This window comes from Lactuca saligna, chromosome 2 (genome assembly GCF_052625555.1).
Source record: "Lactuca saligna cultivar CGN05327 chromosome 2, ASM5262555v1, whole genome shotgun sequence".
In the NCBI taxonomy this organism is placed as follows: Eukaryota; Viridiplantae; Streptophyta; class Magnoliopsida; order Asterales; family Asteraceae; genus Lactuca; species Lactuca saligna.
Window position 1 is genome coordinate 177,323,188 of NC_136418.1, and position 12,580 is coordinate 177,335,767.

At 38.0% G+C, this 12,580-nt stretch overlaps 2 pseudogenes across 1 annotated transcript; both read right to left on the minus strand.

The window, feature by feature from the left end:
- Window positions 1-5,242: 5,242 nt before the first annotated feature.
- Window positions 5,243-8,205, minus strand: LOC145030433 (receptor kinase-like protein Xa21; annotated as a pseudogene).
- LOC145032970 (uncharacterized) lies at window positions 8,125-11,646 on the minus strand (annotated as a pseudogene). The gene is made up of 2 exons (XR_013677247.1): window positions 8,712-11,646; window positions 8,125-8,624 (listed from the first exon to the last, which is right to left on the minus strand). The product of XR_013677247.1 is annotated as an uncharacterized LOC145032970 (transcript).
- Between the last annotated feature and the right edge of the window lie 934 nt (window positions 11,647-12,580).

A 12,580-nucleotide genomic window follows, 5' to 3' on the forward strand; every position in this document is an offset into this window, starting at 1 on the left:
GTTTCTGATTTGACTCTTTTCTTCACACAATAGAAAAAACATTTTTAACATTTGGCAATGGTTCCATAATTAGAATGTAACTCTTTACTTGATTCAAAGAATCATCAAGACCACTTAAAAACTACATTAGTTATGAATGATTATTAAATTGAGTTGTAGCATCATAAACACATTCAATATAATTAGTTAAATCGTCAAACCCTTTCCAAAGATCATTAAGTTTATTATAATAATCGGACATAGACAAACCACTTTGTGTTAAAGAATTAATACGTTGGTACAATTTAAAAACCACAGAACCATCAGCCTTAAAGTAAGTTTCATTTAGTTAAAAAAAGAGAGAAGAGCATATGTGTGTGTGAGAAAATTTTGTGTCTAATTACAAAAAAACACACATAACACAAATATATGCTCAAGGCATGAAACCGGGTCACGGATCCAAGTAAAATCCACCCAACCTTAACCCGAAATAGATCTGCGTGTTTATATGTATAAAGTTAGAAGCGCAGTCCAACACAATCTACTAAATACAATATACACCCTGCATAAGAATAGATATAACAAACCTGATACCAATAAAACTTACCAAATAACCTTCAAACTATTCCAATATTTCCAATACAACCAAAGACAAATTCAATGATGAGTTTGAAATAAGATACTTGATAATTCAAAACTCCCCTCTTTTAGATTCCACATCTTTTTCTCTTTAATCCAATTTAAAAAAGTGGAATTCTACTTCTAGTGAAAATAAGTCTGTCAAGGTACGTGATACAATACCGGGTAAAGTGTACACAAGGAAAAAGAAACGGGTCAAAGAGCTAGGTGTACTTGGAGCAACTTAATTCAATATTTGGGTATTGGTTGGATCCACTTAGTCAAAGTAGTAGTGGGGAAATGGAATGGTGTGGGGCAGTTCACAAGCCCTTTTCCAGAAACAGTTAGTAACCATTAGTATTTTTATATTAACAGGCTATGTTTTATTTTTAGTCAGTTTTAGATTTTATCAGAGTATTACGTTTGTATCGGAGACTTTGCCCCTCTCGAATTGGGTCACTTTATTTCAATCATTTGCTTATTTCAAACAGAATCTATCAGTATGCTCTTTACTTAAATCTAGTTTCCCATGCCCGAAAAGTTGACCATATGAATGTGAAGGGCACACTTGGATCATTCAAGCAGGGAAGACACCCCAAATGGAATCAACCCTTCATACTTAAGCTGCTAAAACTTTTAAATAAACCTAAACGCACAAATGTTTCTTGAAAACTTAAATAATGTTTCTTTTTCGAAAAGATAAACACTACTTGGACAGAAGATTTTTTTCCCCTTTCTGTCAGTTTACCGGCTTAATGCACTTCTTTTGATTCCTATAGGTGAGGATGTGTTAATTGTGTAATTGGTTATATACCTATCTATTGGGTTTTATTTTATTTTTTAAATTCAGGAGTAGGAAGGCGTGCATACATATGTGATTCATCAATATTCCAGTAGCCTTTCAAAGAAATTCTCTATTTTCTCTGTTTTTTCTTCTCCTATGAAATCAGCTTTGTTGGGTGCAGATCAACATCAGCGTGCAAGAAACAAAGAAATGAGGTATAGCCTCCTATAATCCTTCACCTCTTACCAAAAGTAGAACAAGAAAAGGAAACATTCCACAATTTCACAATAAGTATTGGAGAAGGATAATGAGGATCGAAGTTCACCACCTGGATTTTGGATTTCCTTATGTTGTAGAACACAAAGATGAAGGTGGTGGTAGTGAGGAACTCCCAGCAATAACTATAAGAACCATACATGTAAGCATCTAAACTGACAGAATAAGCAAAAAAGACAGCAAATCTCTTGATTAGGTTCTCTACGTTTCACAGATCCCATAGAAGGATTTGACACATATTTACTTACAGATGATGTGTATGTTTCCACTATGGGTTTCATAATGGTACTTACAAATGTTTAAAATTTTCAATCTAACCCCAATGTATCCGTGTTGAACACGACTCTTTGTATGGGAAACAACAAGACTTTTATTAAGACACTTAAGAAGACCTTACACTTTGTGAGACTACTACACACTTTTCTCTCTTTGAGGCTTTCTTGGATACTTGGATGTTGGATTGTTTGGAGCAAATGAGCTCCACACCTATTTATAGGTGTTTCCACCTCCTTATAGGAAGTTTCTAGATCTACATACATTCATGGCTATTCTAGAACTATCTACCATATTCTATATCTATTACAAGCTTTTAAATGTTTCTAGAATGTTCTATAATGTCCTAGATAAGTATAGACGTTCTTGTGTCTTCCATAGTGTTCTAGAATGTTCCATAGCCTTCCAGGGTCTTCCATCTCGTTCTAGAGTATTTTAGAATCTTCCGGCATCTTCAACACTCCTCCATAGTATTCCATAATGTTCTAGAATCTTCCAGATCATTCTAGAACATGCTAACTTCTTCTAGACAATATCATGATTCTATTGGGCTAGTGATGACCTTCAATACTCCCCCTCAGCACTAGCCCCTATTCGTTGTACCATGTTGAGCTGATAATTAAAGCCCTCATATTTGTTAGTACTTAACCCTTTATGAACTCCATTTGCTACTTGGTCATTAGTCTTGATATGTTTCATATTGAATTCTTCCTTGAGAACTTTTTCTCTTCCACATGTTTTGTTTTTCCTTAGTTGTTGCAGTCGTTGCTTCGTATATTGTTTCCATAGTTGACAACAACATTCGTGGTTGCCTTTTGTTGCACCATAATATTGTCCGTGACCCCGTTGAACTCTCTTATATAGTTTCTTATGCCTCCCGTTGGAGAACTTGTAAGCATGTGGGGTGTCCCTTTTACAAGCCCTGGAAAATTCTTTGCTCTTACGAATTAATGTGTTTTTCTTCTTATTCGCCTTATCCAGTTTCTCCATCACATGTTCCATTTTTCGTCTAAGATGAGACTTTTTATGCAACTCTGGTGATGTCATGTTATTATTCTCCTTTGGAGCATCCATCTTCGAATGAATGTCTTCCTCCTTCAAGGTTGTCATAAACTTTGTCTCGCTCTTCTTGATGCCTTTGTCGAGTTTCATAGTTGATAGCATGCGGGATCCAATCATATTTCTCTTCAAGGGTACAATGTGAATTATTGAACCCTTAGTGATACGCATGGTATCATCTCTCTCAAATGACCAGGGTCGTACGTTGTCTAGGAAATCCATTCCCAATACCATATGATAGTCATCCATATGCACCACTGTCAAGTCTATGGTGCCTTCCCATTCTGCTATCTTAAGAGGTACTCCATATGCAACACCAATGATAGGCTTGGATAAAGAGTTGATGACTTTCAACCGGCCTGGATTTTTGGTGTATTTGATGCCCAACTTTTTAGCTTCATCTTTAGCAAGGAAATTATGGGATGCACCTGTATCTACTAAAGCCTTGGTGTATCCTCCATTTACCCTGGCATCCACGAACATTAGCCTTCCTCTTTTAGTCTTATTCTCTTCTATAGCACATAGTGCCTCAGCATCCCATTCATCCTCTACTTCCTTTTTGGAAGTTACTACATTGCTTTCCACATACTTTTTCTTTGACCAACAATCCTTGGACATGTGGCCCCACTTTCCACAATTGTTGCAGTTGCCTTCGAACCTCCTCCCCCGAGAACTCTTATTGTCGGTCTTTTGAGATCTCCATGGTTGTGAGGTTCCTAGCTGACTCTTCCCTTTGTCAGCATTTTTGTATTCTTCTTTAGACGGTGGCTTGAAATTCCTCCGATTTTTACTTGTGTAGAGTGCTTTTTCTTCACTCTTCAGCGTGATGCCTCCCATTTGCTTAGCCATAGCTTCTTGGCTGGCCAACAAATTCTCAAACTCTACAAGTGATGGTTGAACGGGCCATCCTTGTACAGCAGTAACAAAGCTTCTATATTCCGACCTCAGTCCATGGATAATGATCCTCTTCATTCGAGATTCTGCAATGACGGATTGTGGATCTAGTTCAGTAATCTCCCGACATATCGACTTGACCTTGTGGAAATATTGAGCAATCGTCATGTCACGTTGTGAGATTGATAATAGCTCATTCTCCAAAAATTGTAGCTCGTATCATTCTTCTTTGAGAAAAGCGTCACAAACGTGTCCCAAGCTTCTTTCGGGGTGTTCTCATCCCGAATATGCTCCAACATCTCTTCTTCGATTGTGGTCTTCAAGGCAAACATTGCTTTGCCTGCTTTGATTTTCCATTTGCGCAAAGCACCATTAACGTCTTCGTCTGGTGGCGTAGTTTCACTTCCACCAACGACCTCCCATAGATCTTGTCCTTGTAAGTAGGACTTCATACATGTTTCCCATGTTTTGTAGTTGTTGTTGTTGAGTTTCTTGATTCCTCCGACGACTTGGAGATCACCCATCGTGTTGGCAGTACCTCGGTAATACCAAACAAGCTAGTTTCGACACTAAACTTGCAGAGTCACAAACTACTCACGATACAACGAGAATCACTTGTTCTCACTGTCAAGAAACCTCGCTCTGATACCAGATTGTTGAACACGACTCTTTGTATGGGAAACAACAAGACTTTTATTAAGACACTTAAGAAGACCTTACACTTTGTGAGACTACTACACACTTTTCTTACTTGGAGGCTTTTTTTGGATAGTTTGGATGTTGGATTGTTTGGAGCAAATGAGCTCCACACCTATTTATAGGTGTTTCCACCTCCTTATAGGAAGTTTCTAGATCTACATACATTCATGGCTATTCTAGAACTATCTACCATATTCTATATCTATTACAAGCTTTTATATGTTTCTAGAATGTTCTATAATGTCCTAGATAAGTATAGACGTTCTTGTGTCTTCCATAGTGTTCTAGAATGTTCCATAGCCTTCCAGGGTCTTCCATCTCGTTCTAGAGTATTTTAGAATCTTCCGGCATCTTCAACACTCCTCCATAGTATTCCATAATGTTCTAGAATCTTCCAGATCATTCTAGAACATGCTAACTTCTTCTAGACAATATCATGATTCTATTGGGCTAGTGATGACCTTCAACACTAATGTGTCCGTTCTTTCAAATGTACCTCAAAACTTTATCTTTCTCTGTAGAGACCACCATATTTTTAAAAATAACACCTTCATTCCATTCCTTCCACATTGTATTCCAACAAAATACAAAATTCATCACATACTCAGATACATCTATTTTTAGTCAATTAACACCCACAATATTGATTAGCATGGCACCTCAAATGTTTTGAAGCATATACAGAATATGTTGCAACTCATGGACAACATTTGCGATGTTCATCCATTGTGGTGGGGAATCCACAGAGCATGATACTCCAATCTTGATGGTTGAAGCTAGACATTCCTCTATTTTCTTTATATTTGCTAAAGTACTTTGCTTAGCAATAGCATCCTCTTGAAGAAAATTTAGAAGGTCATCATCAATAACATCGGGTACATGGTCTGGCAAGGCCATGTCTGCAAATTTGTATAGGCTACGGCCTTCGTTAAAGATGTCATCAGTCAGCGTTTTCCCTGTCACAACCTCCAACAATAGTATACTGAAACTATATACATCTCCACTACTTGTCATCTCACTCCCAACCCCATACTCTGCAACTTATAAGCAATTACTTTAGAAAAAGAAGGTAACACTATAAATAAATATGAGCATGTGGGAATAAATGGACTTAATTTACCTGGAGGTGTGTACCCAATCGTTCCTCTAATGCCACTTGTGCTGTTTTGGTTTGAATTTGTTCCAAGAAATCGTGCTAAACCAAAGTCTCCAACATGGGCTACCAGATCATCATCCAGCAGAACGTTGCTACACTTCAAGTCACAATGAAGGATGGTTGGTAGGCAGTAATTGTGAAGATAATCAAGTGCAGATGCGACATCAATGAAAATGGTTATTCTTTGGACGAGGTTCAATCCGGATGTAGTTTCACTTGAATGCAACCAATCATGTAAACTTCCATTGGACATGAACTCGTATACCAAAGTTTTGAAGTCATTGCCTTGAAAGTCAACACCTGAACTTGAAGTTATTATTTTAACTAGATTCCAGTTCGAATACTCCACCATGCTTTACACTCTGCCATAAAACTTTTGTGAGCACCTTGAGTTTGAAGATGTAGAACTTTGAATGCAACAAATCTATCATCATGATCAAGGACTCATTTGTAAACAAAGCTGAACCTGCCCTCACCAATCAAAATTTGCTTTGGAGAACTCATTGGTAGCCTTGAGAAGTTGAGTGTATGATGCTTTCATGAATCATTCGTCCCTCGATGATTGAGACGGTTGACCCTTCCTTTTCTTACACCAAACATATGCAAAACATGAAATGTCGGCGAGGGTGAATGCAATCAGAATGAATATCACGAACAAAGGAAATCCTTTTTTAGGTTTTCGTGTTGCCTTGCATTTGGGCAAGCCAAGCTCAGCCAAGCCATCACAAAGCCTACTATTCCCTAAAACAGAGAATGCAGTTGCATTGGCGAACACTCCTACCACTGGTACATCCCCCTCAAAGTATTAAAGGATAGGTTTACATATTCTAACAAGGTCAACTGTTCTAAGAATCGAGGAATTTGTCCAGATAAATTATTATGAGAGAGATCGAGTATTGTAATTCCTCTCATGGAACTTAATGACGGTGGTACCATGCCTTGGAATATTTTGCCTTTGAGGGATAAGTGTAAAAGGCTAGTGCAACCTTCAAGGCTACTAGGAATTTTACCAGATAAATTATTATTAGATAGATCAAGATAATTCAACATCTTAAGGTCGCCAACCTCTATTGGAAGTGACCCAGACAGGTTGTTTTGAGAAAGATTTAATGTTATGGTTAGAGATGAAAGTTGAAGAAGTTGTTTAGGTACTCAGTCGCTGAGTTTATTGTCATCAAAGTACATCTTTGTTGGTGATTTTAGTGTAACAATGTCATTTTATGTAACTGGAACTAACATGTGAGCTAAGGGGCTTCTTAATTTGTACTCTGATATATGTACGGGTTGGTGAGGAGTGCACACATGTATAAGATGAAATTAGAAGTCGGTTCGATGTCAGGTCGGGGGTTTGGAGCAGCGCCCCTGGGTCCGGGGTTTCCAAAGGGGCGGTGCCCCTTTGGCGGGGTCTAGGGGCAGCGCCCCTAGCGGGGTCCAAGGAGCAGAGCAACTAATGATGGCCTGATCCTAACGAAACTCGTTAGTTTTGATAACCCTAAATCCTCATTAATCCAACTAATGACGGCCCAACCCTAATTTCGTTTATTATATAAATGACTCTTCCTGTTGTGAAGTGATATCCGAAAATTAGCTCTCGTTCTCTTCAAACGCTCACATAATCTTTTTAGCAAATTGGCTTACGATTTCTATGCCTAGAATTGTAAGTGTTCACTTGGATTATCCTAGGCTGAATTTCTTGCAACCCAGGCATAGGGTAGAAATATCAGTTCAGAAAGTGTTCTCACGATCCAAGTTGGCATCCAGATCTCCATCACAAACCCTACATTATCCTACAATCTCGAACAAATTATGACAATTTCCCAGGGTGGATGGAATATCCGGTTCCAATCTGTTGGAGCTTAACCAAAGTCTAGTCAACAATGATAAGTTCCCGAGGGCATGTGGAATCGGCCCTGAAAATTGGTTCCCTAGTAGATAAGCTTCTTGTAGCTTTTGAAGCTTACCAATGGTGGATGGGATTACTCCAGTGAATAGGTTAACTGATAAATCCAAAGAGGTCAAGCCGACCAGATTACCTACACTTGAAGGGAGGCGTCCATATAGATGATTTCCCTGTATAACAAGATAACGGAGCTGATCAGAAAGATTACCAATTGATACGGGCAACACTCCTTGAAACTTGCAATTGCGAAAATCCAAATAATCTAATTTGCTACAGTTTTTCAGAGTATCAATAAACTTCATATCATCAGCTTCTCCAGATCCAAAGATGTTATCACCCAAGATTAAGTTATGGATATCTTTTAGTCTTGCAAAGTTGATTGCCAACTTCCCCCTAAAATTGTTCTTGTTCACTGCGACAAGTTGTAATTTGGAACAATTACATTCTTTCAACTCTACCCAATTTTATTCTTAAAAGACCACCATATTTTCAAAATAATACATTCAATCCATTTATTTCATAGTTTATACCATCAAAATACAAGATTCAGCAAATACTCAAATACATCCATATTTAACAATAAATACACACAATCTGGACTAACATGACACCTCACATATTTTGAAGGATATTCAGAATATGCTGCAAGTCACGGACAACATTTCCAATATTCATCCGTTGTGGTGGGGAATCCATAGAGCATGATACTCCAATCTTGACCGTTGAGGCCACACATTCCTCTATTTTCTTTGGTTTTGCTTCCGTACATTGCGTAGCAATAACTTCTTCTTGAAGTAAATTCAGAAGGTCATCATCAATAACATCGATTACATGGTCTGGCAAGGCCATGTGTGCAACTTTATGAAGGCTGAGGCCTTCATTAAAGATGTTGTCTGTTGGCCTCTTTCCTGTCATCACCTCCAACAATAGTATTCCAAAACTATAGACATCCCCACTACTTGTCATCTCACTCCCAACACCATACTCTGCAACTTATAAGCAGTTACTTTAATAAAAGGAAATGTACTAGCTACAAATATATATGAGCATGCACCTGAATATATGAACTTTACCTGGAGGTGCAAACCCAATTGTTCCTCTAATGCCACTTGTGCTGTTTTGGTCTGAATTTGTTCCAAGAAATCGAGCTAACCCAAAATCTCCAACATGAGCCACCAAATCATCATCTAGGAGAATGTTGCTAGGCTTCAGGTCACAGTGAACAATGGTTGGTAGGCAGTGATTGTGAAGATAATCAAGTGCAGATGCAACATCAAGGAGGATTTTTATTCTTTGAAGAAGGTTGAGTCTGGATGTACTTGCACTTGAATGCAACCAATCATGTAGACTACCATTAGGCATGAACTCGTATACCAAAGCTTTGAAGTCATTGCCTTGAAAGTCAAGACTTGAACATGAAGTTATTATCTTCAACAGATTCCGGTGTCGGATATTCCGCCATGCTTCACATTCCGCTATAAAGCTTTTGTGAGCACCTCGGTTTTGAAGATGTATAACTTTGACTGCAACAATTCTACCATCGTGATCGTCAAGGACTCCTTTGTAAACAGAGCCAAACCCACCCTCGCCAATCAAATTGGCTTCGGAGAATCCATTGGTAGCCTTGAGAAGTTCACCATATGATACTTTCATGAATTGTTCATCCCTAAGTGATTGAGATGATGGGGCCTTCCTTTTCTTATACCAAACATACACTAAACATAGAATGCTGAAAATTGTGAACGCAATTATAATGAATATGATGGACAAAGGAAACTCTTTTTGATGTTTTTTTGTCTTCTTGCATTTGGGTAACCCAAGTTCAGGCAAGCCACCACAAAGCCTCCTATTACCCATAACAGAGAATGCACTGACATTGGCAAACACTCCTAGCACTGGTAATTCACCCTCAAAATCATTAAATGATAGGTTTACATATACGAATGAAAACCGTTCCATGAATTGAGGGATTTGGCCTGATAAATTATTATGAGAGAGATCGAGTATCTCAACTCCTCTCATTGAAATTATTGACGATGGTACTATGCCTTGAAATGAGTTGCCTTTGAGGGATAAGAATGAAAGGCTAGTGCAATCACCAAGGCTACTAGGAATGTTTCCTGATAAATTATTATCAGATAAATCCAGAGCACTCAGCATCTTGAGTTGGCCAACCTCTATTGGAAGTGAGTCAATGAGGTTGTTTTGAGAAAGATTTAATACTACGGCTAGAGATGAAAGTTGAACAAGTTGTTTAGGAATTTTGCCACTGAGCTTATTGTGAGCAAGTTGCAATTGTAATAGACGATGACAATTTTCCAGGCTTGATGGAATATGCGATTCTAATCCGTTGGAACTTAAATCAAGGTTAATCAACAATGATAAGTTTCCAATGGAATCTGGAATCGCCCCGGAAAATTGGTTGTCATATAGATCAGTAGATTGTAGATTTTGAAGCTGACCAATGGTGGAAGGGATTTCTCCTGTGAATTAGTTATCTGATAAATCTAAAGTGGTCAAGCCGACTAGATTACCTATACTTGAAGGGAGGTGTCCATATAAATTATTTTCTTGTAAGATTAGACGAAAGAGTTGACCAGAAAGATTACCAATCGATGTGGGCAGCACTCCTTGAATCTTGGAATTAGAAACCTGCAAAGACCCTAATTGGCTGCAGTTTTTCAAAGTATCAATAAACCTCATATCATCACCTTCTCCGAGTCCACCCATGTTACCATTAAAGTAACCACCAAGGGATATCACACGGATATCTTTTAGTTTTGCAAAGTCAATCGTCAACTTCCCACTAAAATTGTTTGCTTGCATTTCAAGATGTTGTAATTTCGAACAATTAGATATCGAGGGTGGAAGAGGTCCAGTCAGTTGGTTACCCCATATCTGAAGGTACTCAAGATGAGGGAGCATTGAACCTAACGGCAAGGGAAGAGTACCAGTAAGCTGATTCCAAGGCAAGGAAAAATGAGTTAGGAGTGAGAGGTTATAAATGGAATGAGGGATGGTTCCAAATAAATTACAACGACCACAACCAAAACCTGTTAAGCTTTTCCAATGGCCTAAGGAGTCTGGAATGCTCCCACCCAATGGATTTTCATCAGCAGAGAGCACTTCCATTGATGTTATATTCCCCAAGACATGCGGGATTCCACCTGTTAAATTATTTCTACCAAATACCAATTCAGTAAGTTTGGAGAGGAAACTAATCTCTTTGGGTATGCTTCCAACCAGCTTGTTATCATCAAGGCCAAGCTTTTCAAGGTTAGAACAACCAGACAAGTTAGTTGGAATGACTCCACTAAATTTGTTATTGCTAAGATCCAGAACACGTAGCCTGGATAGACGACCGAGTTCATGCGGGATCGTTCCTTGAAAGCTGTTGTTCCAGAGACTAAATAAACGAAGGAAACTGAGGTTCCCTACATGTGGAGACAACGAGCCTTCTAGGCCTTTGGAACTCAGTTGTAGAACAATGACTCTTCTGTGGCGCTTCCCACATGAAATACCACTCCAATCACAGAAATGAAAGGAATCATTCCATGAGCTTAGAGCTTCTTCATTCCTGATCATCGACTTCAACTTCAAGAGCGCTTGATAATCAGTCTCATTACTGCCACTTGGAAACAGAGATGGTGAAGGTTATCAGAGATATAACAAGAGTAGAATAGAGGAATGCAATACGATCAGAGTTCATTTTAATTTAAGAAGAGTACAAGGATAACTGGGTGCTGGCTTTCAAATTTATACTCTGTTTTTGCATGTTCATTATAAAGCCTACACTGACAATGCAAAATGAAAGCCATCGGTAAATTTCGTATCATCTTGACCAAGACAAATTGAGGATCCTTCTAGCTAGTCAAAATTGGTTATAGGAATAATTCGTTATGGTCCAGACATGGACTTAAAACAAAATTTTGAAGACAAGAAACAGACTAATATATGAATTGATTTAAATTCAATTGGTGGAATCGGTGCAAGTGCTCTTAAGACGGTTTTCTGACCTTTTTTGGTCTAGATTTTTATAAAATCCAAAAAAATAATATGTTCTCGGTATAAATCAAAGTTTTTTTTTATCAAACATTATTAACTCCCTCTAATCCCTTTCGTAACTTTTAGTTGGCTAAGAGTAGCAGCTTTCAATATTTTCACAAAATTTTAAAAGTCAACTTAGAAAATGAAAGGTGACATGTATTCTGACCCCTCTTCTTTCGTTGTGTAATAATAAAAGAGCCATGTTTCCACATTAAATTCCAAAATTTGCTTAAGAAAGAAGCCAACTAGCTAGTATTCTATCCCCTCATTTGGGTTTAGAATAGTGAAAGAACTATTTTCCACATAAAACTCCAAAATTTGCCAAAACCTCTTTTTTTGTTTGCTTGTCGCCTTGCATTTTGGTCACCCAAGTTCGTCCAAGCCACCACAAAGCCTGCTATTCCCCAAGACAAATAATGCACTTGTATTGGTAAACAGTCCAATTAATTAGTGCAGGTATTTCACCCTCAAATCCATTAAAGGATATGTAACACATACTTTAATAAGAGAAATCGTTCCAGGAATCAAGGAATTAATTTGTCCCGATAAATTATTATGAGAAAGATTGAGTGCCTCAATTCCTCTCATGGAACTTAACGACAATGGTACCATGTAGTTGCTTTTGAGGGATAAGAAAAAAGCTACTGCAAATACCAAGGCACTAAGAACTTTACTTGATAAATTATTATCACGTAAAGAAGGTATGATTACATTTACTTATTTATTTTATGGAAATGTTGAATATTGAACAAGTGTCAAATGGGAAACGTTGAATATTTGTTACAACCCCGTAAAGAGGGGTTTCGGGTCAACAGTTCAACCAATTTTTTGGTAAAGCGGTCCAATTAAATTCATGTCATAAATAGGAAAAACATGCTTGTAGTTGATCCTCTCT